Genomic DNA, 13,218 nt, shown 5'->3' with positions numbered 1-13,218 from the left:
CTGTTTTAATGCGTTTCTGTAAAGTTGGGTGCGATACAAAACGTAGGACCTTCTGTATTGGCACAAGTCTCCATTTAAAAATTATCATTTTCATTATCTGGCTACTAATTGCGCCATTACCATTGTAATTATCGTCGTAAGCGAGAGGGGAAACGAGTACAACTTCGCAACGAGAAAACATTTCGCAACGGCCCAACTTTTAAATGTCTTTTCTCTCTGTGGTTTCGCACTAAAAACTCATATTACGCCACTGCAGATTACTTACTTTACATCTAATGAAAACTTAAATTCTAAAGCTTTAACAAGTTTTATGTAAACTTAAGGAATAATAACGCTTGTTAAATAATTTCGGTTCGTACTTCTCCCATACAACGGCTCTAAATAAAACGATAAACACCGTTATGGCGCTTTATCATTCCCACAAAGACGAGATCTTTTGTTTACTCGGACCGAAAATAAATTTTATAATGTAATTATAAATAATGGCTGGAAAATAATCGCAACGCGATAAATCGTTATTAATCAGGGCGTTCGTATAGAGAGCCTGATTTTGCCAGTAAAAATCCCGGTCATTGATGAGAGTTGACATGTTTTGATATATGAATTAATGTGCCCTGTCTGACGAACCTAATATAATTTTATTGTTTGTCACACCCTCTAATACCATCTGATTTGTGGTCATCGAAAATAAATTATTGGACAGAGGCCCGCTGATTACATCATAAATATCGTCGGTTTTGGTTGGCGATAAAAAAATTATCAGGTAATTGAATTTATAAATTGGTCTCGACGACAAAGGAGCGAGATTGCCTGGGCAAAATTCCCCGAAATGAAAACTGGTTCCGCATAGTTAGGAGGTGCTAAAGGGGCATAATGAAGCTTCCGAATAGTGTCTGGTGCAATATCTAAAGCTCGGCTGATACCCGAAACTTTAAAGTATCTTTTACTTCGGAGTTTTGTATTTGAAACAGCCGGTGCTCATGAAAAAAGCTTGAAGTTCTATTGAATTCCAAATAGCCATCGCATCCCCAATTGGCCAAACAATTGAATTTTTATTTTGCCGGAAACTTTTTCCCAATATAAGAAATGGATTTTTTTATTGGACTTATTTACGATAATTACTCTGGAAAAATTTTGCCAGGTTTTAATTAAAATGGATTAGGTAACTTTTTTCCGGTCAAAAGTTTTGTTTTTCCTTTCACCGTACGACGCAGTACGTAAATATTATCATGTCAACGGGGAGAATCCGTGGAATTCGTTAAAGGGAATGACGAAATTAAACGTGGAATATTTGGACCTTTATCAGCATTGGATGTACAAAAGTTTCCTGTTTGTGACTGGATGTCTGGATCCCGAAAAAGTTTCATCGTTCTTTCTAATTGGAAATGGTCACTGCGAATTTTCGGTTAAAATTCACAGTAAGCTCGTTACAGTTATTACAATTTTTTGGAAACACTTAAACGAATGTGATGAAAAAGTGGCTAGCAGTTTGTCTCTCCATGAATAAACAAAGAAACAAGAAGTTTCGTGAAGAAATATGAAACAACGTACAAAATCCAGTCGAGCAAAATCAGACGAAAATTTATATAGGTATAGCCGAGTGAGACGGTTAAAAAGCCATTTTACTTTCAGGGATGAAAATGAAACATCAAATGCAAGATAAGAAAATTAACTGAATGAGGGCATTTAAATGCAATTCCGCAAAAGTTTTATTAGGGTATTGAGACTTGTAACGTTCATTGTTCGTTTCAAATTCTAAAGAGGTCTAATGGAAATTATTTCGCTAAACAGTGACCGAAAATCTCATTTCAGTCGAAGAATTATCTCACATTTGACATCTGCAGACTGCATAATTTAAATTTAACTACAGCAAAGTTTTCTATTCAGGCTAATTCTACTCAAGTGGATTTTTCCTGTAATTTTTTCAATCAAAGTATGTGTGTGTGTATGAACTGACAAGTATTGAAATTACGCGCACAGCTGCGGAAATAAAATTTCTGTAATATACAGTGAATACGACTTTAATGAAATTATCGATTTACGTTCTAACTTTGAAAATCCTGAGTGAAAGGTGATTGGATTTGTGCACATGCAGGCATAATTTGCACCTACTTGATACCTATTCATCCAATATAAAACCCTCTGGATGTCGACACTTTTCTCAGCTAATAAAATATTCCGTTGAAGAATCCGTAAAAGAGTCTGTTCAGATTTAATTAATCTGAAGTGTAATCTTAATATCATCACCATTTTAAAAGAACGAAGACATATTAAAATTAATAATACTTTTTGATTACTTTAGAACTTTAATAAGGAAATCTAACCCCTTTCCAGAGAGCATTCTCTTGCCTCCTATGACTTTTAGGCTAGAAGTCGCTTCAACTTGTTTAGTATGCAAGCTCCAAATCTTAACAAAGTTTAAAGGGTTTCTCCCAGGATCACCCGCACATAGTCGAGTTTGATACATATCATTATTTGCCTGTGATTTATTTGCATATTCAGACCTTTGCTAACTCGCTTAATCAATTATTTATTCCCCGATGCAAATTTCCATCCAACTAAGAAAATGTGTTTACACTAAGACTGTTCTCTGAAGAAAGTCCCATAACGTATTTAACGTGAATTTGTGTCGGCCACTCGCATGAAATTTGTTCGAGATTGAAACCTGCATCGAGCCGTAAATTACAAATGATAGGGTGAAATTAATTGTTAACAATCAATCCAATTAAGCGCGTATCTAGCACACAGACATAATAATAAAGTTCGGTTGTACAAGTTTAGAACGGCGTTAAAACATTAATTTTGTAGATTGCAAGGTTTAATTGATATCGCGGCAAATAATTAATCCAGTAACATAATCACACCCATTATTATATTACATGGTGACTGCGGCTGTGGATTTATCATTATCAAGCCTATTTAATATCAGCAGGCGTACAACATCAGCATTCATCATTTATTAGAATATTTAACTGTGATATATGCCGGAGCTAGGCGTTGCGACCGACGAATGAACAACAAACCGACCGACAGATCTGCACAGATTTAATCATAGGATTATAAATGGCCCTTTGATATTTACCCCTTTACGCGACGTGGTTAAATAACGCACATTATCGCATTAGATCTAAGACTCCAGCGTTTCGCCTCGGATGAATTCTTGCGGTGTTAATTCGTACACCAGAGGAGTACGTTGTGAATGCTGCGTTACGGCGATAAAAACCGAAAGATTAGCTTAACTGAGAATTAAATAAATAAAAGATTTTTAATATTTGCCCACGCTCGAGTGAACGCAGTCATGTATTTTTAGTTCTAAATTGCTAAAGCTGATGAAATGAAATATACTCGAGATCAGAATTTTATCATATTGTTCAGCTTAATGAAAAAAAAATATTCAAAAGATGTTGAAAGAGTTACAATTAAACCCGCCTTTGGCTTATGAAGGTTTTTTTCAAAAAAAAAGTTGCTTTTTTCATTAGCTAAATTAACTGTAATGAATGTTTCAGGTTTTGTTGTCTGTATGAATTTAAAAAAATTAAAAACCATTATTTAAATATCAGCAAAGATCACAAAATAACTACATATTTGTATAAAGCACTACTTTTTTTTTTACAAGTGAAAAGTTTCTACACACCGACGCAGCGGGGGTTGCTATCATAATTTGTCATTAAATAGTTAGTAACGTATGCTGGAAGAGAAATTTCCCGCGTGAGTACCTACTTAGTGCGAACGCAGGAAATTTCTTCCCGCAAAGGTTAGGAACAATATTTTTAGTAAAGAACAACTCCACAATATTTAAAAATAAAATCAAAAAAGCAAATAATTTAACATTATTAGTAACTTTATTAATTACTATTGGGTTGGTAGCACTTTCCGCGCTGATTACTAGATTACTAGTTAAAATTTAAAACGTTGCCGTCTTCTATGATCACCCAACAAATTGAACAAATTCTTTCTCTTCACTTGAAAAACAACAATAATTATTTTCAGGGCCCTGTTATTACTCTTTCTTACCTTCTTGTTTTATAATAAAATTACTTATGTATTGTGTTGATGAGAATTAATTTCACAATTGCAAATGTGACGAAACGTCCATTTTATTTAATGCAAATTGACGTTTCCATCTGTCTACGTCATTAAATATCAACCTTACAATGCAATTTCACCTAGTTTCTGCTACAAAGTAAAAAACATCATGTGCGGGAAATCAGATTTCCTACACTGGGTTTAAGCATTTTTATTTAAATTTAGTCGAAGAAGACTTTCTCTTCTTTAAAATTCCATTAAAAAAAGTTTGTTTTTTTTTTTCATTGATTTGAGTGCTAGAAGTGTCACATTTTTTCACTAAGTGAAAAAAAGTTATGACGTCATCAACTTTTTTTAAACTGTTTGATTTTATAATCCATGAATGAACGATATACGTATTATACAAGGAAGTGATTTATTAAAATGAAAATGTAAATAACCATTAGAACAATTAGTAACATTAAACCCACCTTTCGTTAATCCACTAATAATTTCAGGATCTTCATCTGAATCACTCATTTTCACTTTTATTGAGACTGACATAAAACTGACACAAAAGATAATTTCAATAAACATTTCGTATCCCACCCTCAACCCGGCGGCACGGCAATTTTGCCGGAGTACATACACTATTACGGATATTACTATCAAGTAATAGTGCAGTGCTTATCAACATAATTACCGGCGTCTCGCCTCCGCATTTTGACTTTGTTGTGTATTATGTTCTGTGTCAATGTTAAGGAACTTCCTCACGATGTGACATGAGTATAATAATATACCTTTTTGAATTTCAACTACCAATGTGTTATCTAAATCCAGAATTTTTAAATTTTTAAAAAGAGATTGCGGTACTATTCCCGTTGCTCAAATTACAAGTGGTAATCAATAAACATATAATATAACGTTTCCTTAGTTACCACAACTGGCCACCGCACTTGACCAAAATGGAAGAACATAAAATTACAGTTAAAAACTCGTGTTAGCGTGCTTTTTTTTCACGCGTGTGGATTTTTAACTCGCCTACGGCTCTTTTAATAAATTTCCACACTTGTGAAAAAAAAGTTACATTTCTAACACACGTTGTCTAAATAACTATTGTCGGGGGACAAACTAAATTTGTAAACCACGTGTTATGTTTTATGTCAATATATATTTCTCTATATTAATAATATCGGGCGTTCAAATGAAATCCTGGGCTGAGTAGGCCTTGGAAAAATTAAACCGTTTAGAACAGTGTAAAGTTTGAATTTCCCGCCGTTTGACACGAATGACATTTGTTTATGTTTAATCGGGACATAATTGAACATGTTTGTTTTCATCAAAGCGTGCCCTTAGATATTTGCTTCGAGAATAGGAATTGTTAAGTTATTCTATTTTTAATGTAAAACATTGCAAAGAAAGAAAAAAAGAAACATTTTATGGCTCTAAATTTTAGGTTAGCTGTCAACATCCTGCAATTAATCTACGCTGTAAAAAAGTACAACAATTGACGGTTTCCAACGCCTCTCCAGCCCAGGATTTCATTTGAACGCACGATATTAATATAACATTCTACACGTTTCTAAAATATAAGAAAATTACTTCAAAGGAGAAAAATATATTATGTGTGCTTATGACAACATAAATAAAATTAATTGAATTAAATAAATATTTTTCGAGAATCACATTGAAATGAAAATTTCATTTCATAGAAATTGGAGTTCTGAGGTCTTCGATGGACGATTATATTTAATTAAAAATTTTATAAAGTCCACACTGAATGCTTTGAGAATTCTTGCTGGGAAAGAGGTATTTATATTAAATTATCAGAACCGGAACCTAAATGACGGTATATTTGACGCTATAAAGTTATATAAAAATTTTCGCACACGCTCCGTCAAATCGTATGTCATTTTTCTTGCCGAAGGTAAATAAATCCAATTGAAATTCATCGCGAAATGTTAGTGCAATATGGTGAAGTCTGTATGTCCCAAAGGTAAGTTTATATGTTGCTTGAATAATTCAAAATCGACATCGAGAAAGCGGCAAACACCTCGGGTTATAACTTTGCGCAACATTACACAGAATAAAAAGCTTCGAAATTTGATAGTAAACGAATTGCAATTTGATGTTGTTTACGCTGAAAAATAACTAATCGATAATGCCAAATTTGATTTTCGAATAAAGTAATCGTGGTTATCAGTTGCATTTATTCATAAATATAAATTTACTGTAACAGTTCAAACTGAAATGTCAACATTATTTGGTTACTATTTGCATTTTCAACGGAATTCATTTTTTCAAAATTTATCAATATTCAATGTTAAACAAATAAATAACAAAAAGTAATGAAGCGTTGATTTGGTTCCTTTACTTTTGTGTTATGTTCGGTATTATGCAAATCAGTAATCGTGGGTTGACAAAAATGTTCGCTGCATTTTATTATCGTTACATAAAATTTTCTTGTTTTCATTGTATTTTGATGCGATACAGTTTACAAGTCTATTATTTTCTCATCATCTGTATTCGGAATTAATGGATTTTTATCGAGCAGGTAACTGGTTCTGTAGGGATTTTTTTTTATTAAAATTGTTTTTATGACAAATTCTTCCTTGTAGAGAGACTGGACTTCCTTCCTGTTCTAATAAATTCGGATACTTGTACTTTCATTAGTCTTCCTGTGTCCCACTTCTCAGACGTTACTGTAATTATTTTAGCCTTCCTCGTTTTTCTCTGCTATTTATAAGAAACACGTTCAATTGTTTGCACACAACTCGATTTAAATAGTTTCGCGTCAATTTTCTAAAAATGTTTACTGTTTATGTTATTATTCTTATACTTTTTTTTTTTTAATTACAGAACATAAGGATTTCTTTAATATTTTTTCGGCTTCCCTAACCTTTCAATTTAGGTTAAGGTAGCTGTGATATCCCGATGGATGTTGTAAATTTCTGGGGGACCACGGTAAATGTACGATTAATTTACTCTTTTTACAGTTACTTTAAAATTAAAGTGTTCATACGTTACTTTAATTTAATGTAAAAAACAATTAAACTTTAGCAAATGCGAGATCTTTAGCTGTTCTGGAGACACAGATTTAAAAGTCATAAAGGAATTTCAAAATTTAGCACCAGGTATTAAAATTTGTGACCGAGGAAGTTTATCTCTTTTAGGCTCTCCAATCTTTGACCAAGGCTTCAAAAACACTGTCGAAAAAACTATTATTACAGTTGAAAATCTTTTAAATAAAGCTGAATTTCTTAGCAGACACGTGGCTTATACCTTAATCAAGAACTGTCTTTTCATACCAAAATTTAATTTTTTATTAAGAACAACTCCTTTTTGGAAATTTTCTAATTACGTTAATTCCATTGATTCTTCTTTAAAGTCTTCTTTAGAAAAAATAATTAATTTACGTTTAACTGATTTACAATGGTGTCAGTCCACTTTACCGATTAAATTTGGTGGACTGGGAATTCGCCGCATTTCCGATATTTGCCTCCCTGCTTTCCTATCTTCAGTTCATGGTGTTAAAAAGCTTGTTTCTCAATTACTAAATTCAAAGGATATTGAGCTTATTATTCACCATTATGATGAAGCTTTAGCAGTCTGGGATGTAGAAAATGAGAACGAAAGACCAACAATTCCACAATTTCAGAAGAATTGGGATAATATCAATATCAAAAGAATAATTGACAATGACTTAATCTTTAATTCATCTAGGGACTTGGCTCGTTTTAAGGCTTTGCAATGCAGAGAATCAGGATCTTGGTTACATGCAATACCTTCTCCTAATATTGGTACTCTTTTAGATAACACTTCCTTCCAAGTTTGTATTGGTTTAAGATTGGGTTGTAATCTTTGTACACCTCATATTTGCAAATGCAATGCGAAAGTTGATGAAATTGGTATTCACGGTCTAAGTTGTTCCAAAAGCAGTGGTAGATTTTCAAGACACACTGAAATTAATTCTATTATCAACCGGTCTTTGACTTCTATTCATGTTAATTCAACTTTAGAACCAAACGGACTATCTCGTGATGACGGAAAACGCCCTGATGGGATGACTTCAGTACCGTGGAATAAAGGTCAACTTTTGGTTTGGGACGTTACTGTCGTAGATACACTTGCAGACAGTTACGTATTGAAAACATCTGAAGTCTCAGGTTTTGCCGCTGAAATGGCTTGCAAACGCAAACATAACAAATATCGTTCAATTATTTCGTCAAACTACATATTTAAAGGTTTAGCCTTTGAAACTTTAGGCCCTTGGTGCAAAGAAACAATAGATTTCATTAATGTCATCGGAGACCGACTTATCGCGGAATCAGGGGATTCAAAATCTAAGAAATTCCTTTTTGAGAGGATTTCCCTTGCCATTCAACGTGGAAACGCTGCAAGCATTCGGGGCACTTTTCCAGATTCCGCATTATTATCGGAAATTTTCGCATTGTAAATTAAAAATGTTATTTTATGTTAAATTTTAATAAATAATTACTTATTATAAGTCTATTTTTTTGATAAATGTGTTTCTTTAATTTTTATTCACTAGTCGTAAATAATCAATATAATCATATAGGGAAAATACTACCTATCGGTTTGGCAGCTCTGTATGTCAAAAAGTTTGACATTTGTTATTTACTAAAAATCTACAAAAGTGCAAAATAAAACATTTGGTTAACCGAAAAGTCTAATACAAATGTCGTACGGTATGTATTTTACAGCGCTCATATTATCAAACCCTCGGCTAAAACCTAGTTTTCGCGCTGTAAAATACCCCTACTATCTATCATATCTTTGATGAAGAATTTTTGAAAAAACCCCGTCATTCTCTATCAATTCTGTTAGCCTATTGTTTAAAACATGTAGTATAAAATTCCTAATTCCTCATGTGTTTACTCTGTTATTTCAGAAATTAGGTGGAATCACTTATTTGTAGCCACAACGTCGAAACAGCTCAGGCTAGATCCAATTAAACAGCATCCTTGCGGCAGGAGTGTACAAGAATGTTGCTTAACAGAGGTATCCGTTTGTGCAAAACGATTCCTAACTCAATATTTTCTAAAGTACCGTACAAAATTCACACCCCCCATCGTCGAATTAACTCTTGAAAAGTTCTGTTAGCAGCAAATACCGGGTGACCGACTCGCCCTCCTTTTTCTCTTGCCTTTTCCAATCTTATTTATTTAAGCATGTTTGCTTTTCTTTTTCCCCCAAAGATGTCTGCGATTTTTACATTTTAAATGTATTTTTTGTCTGTAAATTATTGTGCACAGTTTAATTGTAATACGATCCCCAAAATATTTAAATTCATGAATAAATTGCACACGAGAAATGTTTTCGCTTTAGTGTCACGAAATTTACACGCTTTGTAGAGGCGTTCTGCTCCGAGAACTCTTACGACCCAGCCCGGTTTTTCTTAATAACTGCAAAAACATTTTTATGGCACCGAAGATCAACAGAATGCGTTTGCACGATGTCCTCTCCACGATATCAAACCATTCGCGCCGAATCTTCTCCACGATAAAGAACCGACTTCTATAAATCAAGTCTCAAATTCGGCGCTTTTTATTGCGGCGATCGTGCTAAAAAACTCGGACAGGATGATAGGTGCCCGGAGGATGTCAACCGTGAAACTCCGGTTTCCCGAAAGCGACGCTCGTTACTATGTCGTGTTATCAGGGGCTAGTTGAGGACGCGTCACACAATTAAAAGAGACTTTCGTTTTGCTTTCGTTTCGACGTGAAAAGTTGTTCGGGGCGTAATTAAATAAATACGTTGGCTCCCGAATCCGAATTAAGATTTCGCTTTAATAATAATTACGTTTGCCGGTTTTGTAGGTGAATGTGTAATTCGCGATAATTTATAACTCAATTCCGAACTTAACTCCCCGAGCTGTAATCGGGTGCACTAATTGCGGTTTCAGCGAAAGAATTACAACGATAAATATTTCGATTGCAGAAGGGGTTCCGGTTAATATTTGGCGCCGGTCCCTCCGAGTTCTTCTCTTGTTTACTTTCGCACATATACACGGACGACGCTTAAATTAAACGGCGAGGGTAAGAGGGTTCCGGCAGACTGCCGGCGATTTGTCCGGTACCAGGGGAAAAACCCGAACTGCCTCCGGCTTACATAACGTCAACCCTTTGGTTTGGCTTAACGGTCCTCGACTCCAAAGACACGAAAATTTATATTAAAAACTTCCATTCTGTATTGCTCTGGTGAAAACGTAATTTTATAAAATCCACCCGTCCTCTCGCAACAACGAGCAAATGCTAAATTACACACACCTACTGTTTTATTTCACGGGATATGACGCCACGTGACAGCAGGAAACACCGACTAAATGGGTTGTGAAAATTAAAGTCGGTACAATTAAAATTATAGAAGGGCGGAAAAATGTCGACTATTAAGTAAGGCCTTTCGCCACGATGTAGTCTGCCCGCACCTTGTTATCTCGTACGTTTTAAGCTGTTCCAAACCCCCTTGGGCTTATCGTCGGCTGCATTCGAGCAGACAAAATTCACAGGAAATGCGAATAAAATACCCTTTCTTGGTATTCTACTGAATGGTGATAACAAGTCGTGTTTATCTCAAAAAGCACTTTTTTACCTTTAACTTGGTGATATTTCTTGCAAAACCAAAAACATAATTTTCACTGGTTCTTTCCATGAAAGAAATAATATTACCTACTAACAATCTGTGGATTTTAAAAATACTACTGAAATATACTTTGTTTTATTTTTCAATCTTGTTTAAATGAGGTAATGCTGAGAAAAAAAGAAAAAATGCATGGTACGAAAAACTGGAACATTTGATCGTTCAGGAAAATTTATTGCAGTAAAAGAGATGACCTGATTGTTGAAGTTTCAAAATAAAAATTCAGATATTGCCAAACAACTTCAACTTCAATATCAAAATGCACTTCCTAATTTTTATTTACACATAAGGTATAAAAAGATAGTTACAAAAATTAAAATTTTGAAAGCAAAATCAGTTGCTGCATTGATTCCATTCTTTGTCTCTCTTACCGTCACTAAGGCCAGAAAAATAAACACACTCTGGGTCGAGGTGAAGATAATGCGATTGAACACAAATGAAACATCGTCAGAGAATGCCGATGAGCGATGACGATGAAATTTTATGAACATTTGAGGCAGAGAACTAGTCAGATTTTGGTCCCTTCTTTTGCTACATAGCGGTATTTCATGTTAGAAACAAAAACATATTCTACGAGTATATAGATAAAATTTAAAAAATCTTTCAACAATTAATTATAAACTATAAAATATTGTTTTTAAAATGAAGGTAAAATAGAGCAACTCCCATAAATATGACACAAAGGTGAAACATTTTCTTCCCCTATCGAACGTCCATGGAGCTTACCTACAAGGGCATGCTGACCGCTGACAATGTGAAGAAAGGTATAAAGTAAGCTAACAACCAAAAAGAGATTTTAGAATACCATCCTATTAAAAATTGTTCTTTTTTATCATTATTAGTTTAGTAATTAGATGTTTCTCAAAATATTGTGCGATCAACAATTACTTAGATAAGGGGCGGCTATGACTTTGACAGTATCAGATTTTTCGTATCTTTGCTAAGTTAGCTAATAAACGTCAATCAACTGTCACTATTTTACAAATTTTAACGCAAAAATGGTTTTTACTTCAAAACATAAAAGATTCATCATTGAATCTTACTTTGGTAATGGTATTTTCAATAACGGAGAATGGAGATACAGCGCTGTTACCTGTTTGACCGAGTTTCAGCAAAAATTTCCAAATTTAAATTGAAACAAGTATATGCAACCAAAGATACTTACATGCACTCCAGAGTATCTGCAGACATACGTCCAAAATCTCAAAGCCTTCTTTATTCTAAATAACTGTTGATCGCACTCGCACGGTACTATGCACGAAGACGCCCATTCGTTTAGCAAACAGGATATCCTTATGGAAACAGTCCCCATCAGAATTTTTTTTTCGCCAGTTTTTAGATTGAGATAAAAATCCTGATTTTGTCAGTCTAATTCCATCTGCCACGCCCTCTAGGAAGTGGAAAAGTCAAAAAGTGCATGTAGCACTGGCTTGTGTTAGTTCTACTTGAAAATAATTTGAATGTTTTTTGCAGCCTGTTAAATTCTGACCAAACGCATTTTTGCTAAACACCTAGGTCACTTTCACGTGGGACTAACATAAATCAGTGTTTTTGGTTAAGACGACTCGTTTGAATTTTCCAATTCTAAGAGGTGTGTCAGATCGAATTAGACTGGGAAAATAATATACAGTGCGTTCGTAAAGTTCGGAATAAATTCGATAAAATTGTAAGTATTAATTTCTGAGAAAAATCCTCGAAGAGGTCTACTTTGTTTTTAAAAAGTGCATGTGGTACAGTACGTTATTTAAGTTGACAGCTTGTCGTCTCCTAATAATGACGTCATCAATAATTTGTTTAAATGACAACCCACACTTTTTTCATCTTTTTCTGGTAGACCTTCTTAGTACTTAAACGACTAATGAAAAAACTTGATACCTTCCATAACAATTTTTTTGAGAAAATAACAAATCTTACTTAAAAAATTTAATTTTTAATGTAAAAATTTTAATTGACCTCAAACAAAATCAAACAAACATCTCAGATTAACAATAAAATTTAACGCAAATGTTGAAATTGCCTCCCACAAACTATTTGGCACTCACCGACACTTTGTACACTGCGCTCAATAATGTGTGGGCTTATTTGTTCCGTTTCAGTGCAAATTCTCTACCGCAAATCGTTCTAAATTGTTTGATCTATTAAAATAAACCTTCCATTGTAACTAAATCTATTGAAAAAAAAAAAAGTTAAAAATTAAATTAAATTTTTTGAAGTAAAATTTGTCATTTTCTCAAAAAAATTGTTATGTAAGGTGTCATTTTTTTTTCATTGATCGTTTAGCTAGTACGAAGGCGTACCAGAAAAATAAGAAAAAAATGAGGGGTTGTCATTTAAAAAAATTATTAATGACGTCATTATTAGGAGATGACAAGCTGTCAATATAAGCAAAGTACTGAACTTTTTAAAAACAAAGTTGACCTGTTCAAGGATTTTTCTCAGAAATGAATACTTACAGTTTTATCGAATTTATTCCGAACTTTACGAACGCCCTGTATAACTAAATACATGAACTAAATGCGGATATGTATCTTCATTTGTACCTTTCAATTTACA

The sequence above is a fragment of the Tenebrio molitor genome, chromosome 1 (genome assembly GCF_963966145.1).
Source record: "Tenebrio molitor chromosome 1, icTenMoli1.1, whole genome shotgun sequence".
NCBI lineage: Eukaryota > Metazoa > Arthropoda > Insecta > Coleoptera > Tenebrionidae > Tenebrio > Tenebrio molitor.
This window is presented reverse-complemented; position numbering follows the sequence as displayed.